The 5,619-nt window shown below is 36.4% G+C and overlaps 1 protein-coding gene and 1 long non-coding RNA gene across 15 annotated transcripts in view; one reads left to right on the plus strand and one right to left on the minus strand.

The window, feature by feature from the left end:
• LOC107183520 overlaps positions 1-3,520 on the plus strand; it is a 23,324-nt gene extending 19,804 nt beyond the window's left edge. The window contains exon 3 of the long non-coding RNA XR_001514311.1: positions 3,453-3,520. This is a non-coding gene — a long non-coding RNA (uncharacterized LOC107183520). The remainder of the gene's footprint in view (positions 1-3,452) is intronic.
• Positions 1-5,619, minus strand: part of BAZ2B (bromodomain adjacent to zinc finger domain 2B) — a 319,669-nt gene that overhangs the window by 226,537 nt on the left and 87,513 nt on the right. The gene's annotated exons all lie outside the window — the stretch shown is intronic.

Consider the following 5,619-nt stretch of genomic DNA (forward strand, 5'->3'; position numbering starts at 1 on the left):
CCCTTGGCCGGAATCGAACCCGGGACCCTTCAGTCCGCAGGCCGACGCTCCACCCACTGAGCCAAACCGGTTATGGCAAGTGTTCATTTATAAAACATATGATGTGCTGACTGATAAACATCGAAAAACAAATATATGTTCAAAATCTACATTTCAATTCCCTCTATCACAATTTTCCTCAAGTAAACATGAAAAACTTTGGCCAGATTTTTGCATCCTATCTCTATCTACAGACAATCCAGAATGTATACCTCTATCAGTATTTAATTCCATGCATCCAAATCTTACCCTTCTTTATAAGAAGATAAGAGGAAAAATTGTGGAGGAATTTCGCAAAGGCAAAAATACATTACTGCTCTGGTTGGTGTGGCTCAGTTGGTTTGGCACTGTCCTGTGCACTGAAAGGATGCCGGTTTGATTCCTGGACAGGGCAGGCTTGCAGGTTTGATACCCCTCGTAGGGGGCATGCAAGAGGCAGCAGGTCAATATTTGGTTTGCACATCAATGTTTCTCTCTCTCTCTCCCTCTTCCTTCCTCACTCTCTCTAAAAAATCAATTAAAATCTTTAAAAAAAAATTACTAATGTCTTCTCTATTACATCTTACCAAACTGACCTGTGCCTTTCACTTTTATGTTTATTTTTTATAAATGTTATTACAGATTTTTAGAGAGAGATAGAAACTTAGATTAGAACCAGTGACCTATTGATTCAAGGATCAATGCTCAAACACTGAACCAAACCAGCTGGGCCCCTTTCATTTCAGTGGTATTAAGTACATTCACAGTGTTACACAACCATCATTATCATCCATTTTTCAGGCCTCTCATTGCCTTTTATCTAAAATTCCCAGAAAATAAGTTAAACTTGTAAAATTTATAAAAACAAAGTCAGGACCTTTTATGAACTCAAGTTTCCATAATTTAGGCAAATCTTTGGTAAATTAGACTACTTTACTACATTTGTTTTTTTAAGTTATGTCTTTAACCAAACAAGCTAACATTAATCCTATACAATGTTTACAATTTTAAAAAATATAAATTCCTATGTTCAACTAAATTGAATCATTACTCTGGCAAGTTTTTATTTCAACATTAACTATGTTTTGTAGCAGACAGCTTGAAGGTAATGTTCAAGATCTTTAGGTAATTTATACCTTGGACTAATATTAAAATGAATTAATTAAATAATGATTAGATACATAATTTCTAAGTAAGAGAAAATACTGAAACATTGATTATGAAGCAGTTTTATGCTTATATACCTTTGCTTCTAATTTTAGTATTAAGGAGCTAAAGTTCTGGGTCATGTTAATCAAAGTGTTTATTTTTGCCACTTTAAGGTACAAAAGGCATATGTGTGGCTATAAACAGTTGTGTTATGAATGCTCAGGAACTCTGCTAGTCTGCTAAAATGCTGGTGTATGGCAGATAATTCTCGATTATTAACCCCAAGCATTTCTCTCTGAAATTAGTTTAGCTAAAAGTTATAATCAATATGAGTAGTTGAGACTACATTAGGAGCAACAGTGACAGAGAAATACAACTGGGTATATGCGTTTTTTTAAAAGGGTTTTGTCCTAAAGCTGGGATACTAGGGATTATAGCTATTGATATTTATTACATTGAAAATTCAAATTTAGATATCATTTTAAACATTTATTAATACATTTGAAGACAGCAATAATGAATGCATCGCAATTAACATAAATAACATCTTACTATTGTTATGAAAATACTTTTGACCTCATAGATCCCCCAGAGGTAATCAATGACCTCAAGTAAAGTATCCATTTGTTCTGGAATCTGAGAGACTGATACTGAAGGATTAAATTGGAAAGTAAATTTTATATGCCTTGATTTATAAGAGCTAATTCTAAAAATAAGCTATGAAACATTTTAAATCTTAGCAATTTCACTCAGTGTTGATAGGCTTGCTTCCTTGAGATACTGATTAATACCTTCATCTTCAATATTAAAGGCCATTCTTCTCCTATGTAAATATGCCTAAATAGTAGAAACATGTCAGAGCCCGAGAAAAGAAATGTACCAGGTACTTCAAACTATTAACTACAAAAAGAAGAATATCAGGATAAAGGACTAAAGCTTTCTCTCACTTATGAACCAGATGTTCATGAGAAAACCGCAAGCCCAAAATGGAGTCACTTGTGCTAAACACCCAGAATACTGAGCCTACATTTCATAACTGACCTAATTGCCCAGGAATTCCCCAAGAATGTCATCTTAATCAGTCTGGAATTTTCTGGTGAGAACCAATGAGGTAATCTGTCACATGGGCCCTCTCCAGCCTCCCCAGAGGAAGCTGAAGTTTCTGCAAGATAAGACCCCACCTTTTCCTAAGGAAGATAACCTTCCCTGAACCATCTTTTTACTTGTGCTGATCACTTTCATATCCTGTCCAGTTTCTGCCTATAAAAGCCTTCAATTTGTATAGCTTCTTAGAGTTCCTCTCTAATTGCTAGATGGGATGCTGCCTGATTCATGAATTACTCAATAAAGCCAATTAGATCTCACACTGACCAAATTTTTGTTCTTTAGCACAGGAAAAATATTATCTTCTATGTTTATTTTTATTGTTACTTTGACTAAATAGGTAAGCAAGTATTGTATCTCAGGCACCCATGATTATACATTATTTTTTTTTGAACTTTTAAAGTTTTTATTTAATTTACTGAGGTGACATCACGATCAGAATGACCGGTTGCTTTGATGCACACTGTGGCCCCGATAGCCCCCTCCCCAACACCTGGATCAGGGGCGGGGCTGGCCAGCCAAACTCCCGCAGCCCCCTCCCCACTGGCCAAATGCCCATGGTCCCTCCCCCTGGCTGGCCTGGCCCCAATCGGACCGCCCACCCCGATCAGGGTGGGCCGGCCGGACCCCACCTGTGCACAAATTCATGCACCAGGCCTCTAGTTGATTAATAAAATTATACATAAGTTTCAAGTGTATAATTCTATATTGTATTGTGTGTTCACCACCCCAAGTCTAGTCTCTTTCCATAACCATTTATCATCCTTTCCCATGATTCTACTTTAATCAAGCCACATATCTTCTAACAACTCTCAATTTTGCATTATCCTAATATTCTAAATATAAAAATATAAAACTTTTTACAATATTTTACACTAAAATTATCTTTGTAATTTCTCAGTGTGCTCCAAGAAAACAAAAAAGATTTGTTACTTCTACCAGATTATTGCTGCTAGAAAGAATTAGGTTTATTTGATAAGTTACTATTTGTAAGAGCGCAATGAAAAAGCTGTCAAACCAAGAAAGACAGGTATCTTTCTTAGATTAAGTTTGTAAAGTGTTATTAATAAATATTTCAAAAATGTTGTTTTGTGAGAAAGTCCCTAGAGATGTGTCAATGTTCTCACTGTCCTTTATATTTTTACCCTCAGGGAAAATAATTATTTTCATGAAATAGTTAGATACAGACAGTCCTTGGGTTACATCGGACTCGACATACGTTGTCTTGTGGTTACATAGCCATCTCCCATTTTATTAAAAAAAAAAAAAAGTTCTGTCATTTTGATGTATTTACATATGTGCTTTATTTTTTTTATTATTTATTTACCACAAGTAAAGGTCAGGAATTGTTATCTTTCTTTTAAATTTTTTTTACTGTTTCACTTCATTATTGCAGACGTGTATGCGCTCCATGTGAGTGATGTAGGTGCTTATGTAGGTGGGTTCCGACTACCAGCGAAAATCGCATTACATCGCGCCGTAGGAACGGATTTCCAACGTAACCTGAGGACCTACTGTACTGTACTCCAGTAGAGAATTCTACATTTCCCCATTCTATTATTAATTTCAGTAAAAAATTCACCACAGCCATTGAGTCTCTGTTTTCCACTGATAACTGTTACTTTACTCTGATATTTCTTTAAAAGCTCTGCCACAAGCTGTAGGACAGAGTTTGTGTCTTCAACAAAAGAGAGGTTCAGAGTCTGAGAAAAGGAATGTACCAGGTACTTCAAACTATTAACCCCAAAGGTCAGAATATGAGTACAGGCTCTTCGGGTGATATCTCTCAAACAACTCTTGTACCATCTTTGAGTCAAGATTTCCAGGACCCTTTTTAATCTACCAGCAAACACCTTCATAACAGTAGACAGCTAACCCAATCTCAGCTAACACAAAAGAAGTAACAAAAACTACATAGTACTGAATGAACTAATGATAGAAAGTGTATTTGATTGGAATACTGTTGATACTATTTTAATGTTTTATTTTCTTTCTTCTAAAGCTTTCTATAAACAAACTATTAGTAAACTCTGCTTCTATAAACCAAAATGAGACATTTAAAATATTCCCACTAACTCTCAGATTTCAGAAACTCTTTAGAGAATCTCCTTTTCTTTTTAAAATATTGTATTGATTTTTTTAGAGAGGGGTGTGGGGTGGCAGATGGAGAGGGGGAAAGAAACATCAATGTGAGCTCAGAACATTGATCAGCCGCCTCGTGAACTCCCCCTACTGAGGATCAAGCCCGAAACCCAGATGATAGCGCCAGCAACCTTTTGGTGCACTGGACCATACCCACCAACTGAGCTACACAGGCCATGGCAAGAATCTCCTTTTCATAGCAATAGAAATATTTGCATAGATTCAATAATAATCTGTCCTCCTTTTCATCAGGACATAATTGGACAAACCTATTAAGCAACAAATCTTTTACCTACAGTGTCAACTTTTGAGAACAATGCTCATTTAAACAGGTATAACAAGGTTGACTTTACTTATAGATTCAATGCCTACAAAGCCCTACCAGGAAAACTGGCCTGGGCCCTGGCTTATAAGGGCTCAGCCTTACAGGTGATAAGGAAGATCGCTTCACAGCAGGGCAGGAACCTTAAAAATTTGAGGGATATTTAAGGATACTACTGTAGGTAAAATCTGACAGTGTCCTGGGCTTGCTTTTCTACCCTGAGAAAAACAAATTAACAGTGGCTTTTAAGTGTCCTAGCTGAGGTTCCTTATGAAAAGTTACAGTCACAGTTAATTTTGTAGGCTCAGTAGTTATACAATTGTATATAGCTTACAGATATGCAAAAACAAACTCAAGGAGCTCTATGAGGTTAATATTCTAGCTGCATCTATGAAAATAATCAGCCATATGTCATAATGAGACCAGTTTTTTGTGGGGATCAAGAAAAATTTTTAAGATTATTATGATCAGGACCCTCCAAAAATCTTTCCAAAACCATTTCTTCTAAACAATTCACACACAAATAAAATTCCCCAATAAACTTAGGAACATGTAATTATCTATAACAGTTAAAAATATAAAATTAAGGCCCTGGCCAGGTAGCTCAGTTGGTTAAAGTAGTGCTGATATGCCAAAGTTGCAGGTTCCATTCCCTGTCAGGGTACATACCAGAAACAACCAATAGAAGATGGCGGCATAAGTAAACACCGGAAATTGCTGCCTCGCACAACCACTTCAAAAATACAACTAAAAGACAAAACGGGGGAGAAACTAAGATGGCGGCAGAGATAAACACCGGGAAGTTGATGCCGCTCACAACAATTGATTAATACCTCAGAAAAACAATACGGACATCATCCAGAACCACAGGAAGCCTGGCTGAC

The sequence above is a fragment of the Myotis davidii genome, unplaced genomic scaffold, assembly GCF_000327345.1.
Source record: "Myotis davidii unplaced genomic scaffold, ASM32734v1 scaffold59, whole genome shotgun sequence".
NCBI classification, from domain to species: Eukaryota; Metazoa; Chordata; class Mammalia; order Chiroptera; family Vespertilionidae; genus Myotis; species Myotis davidii.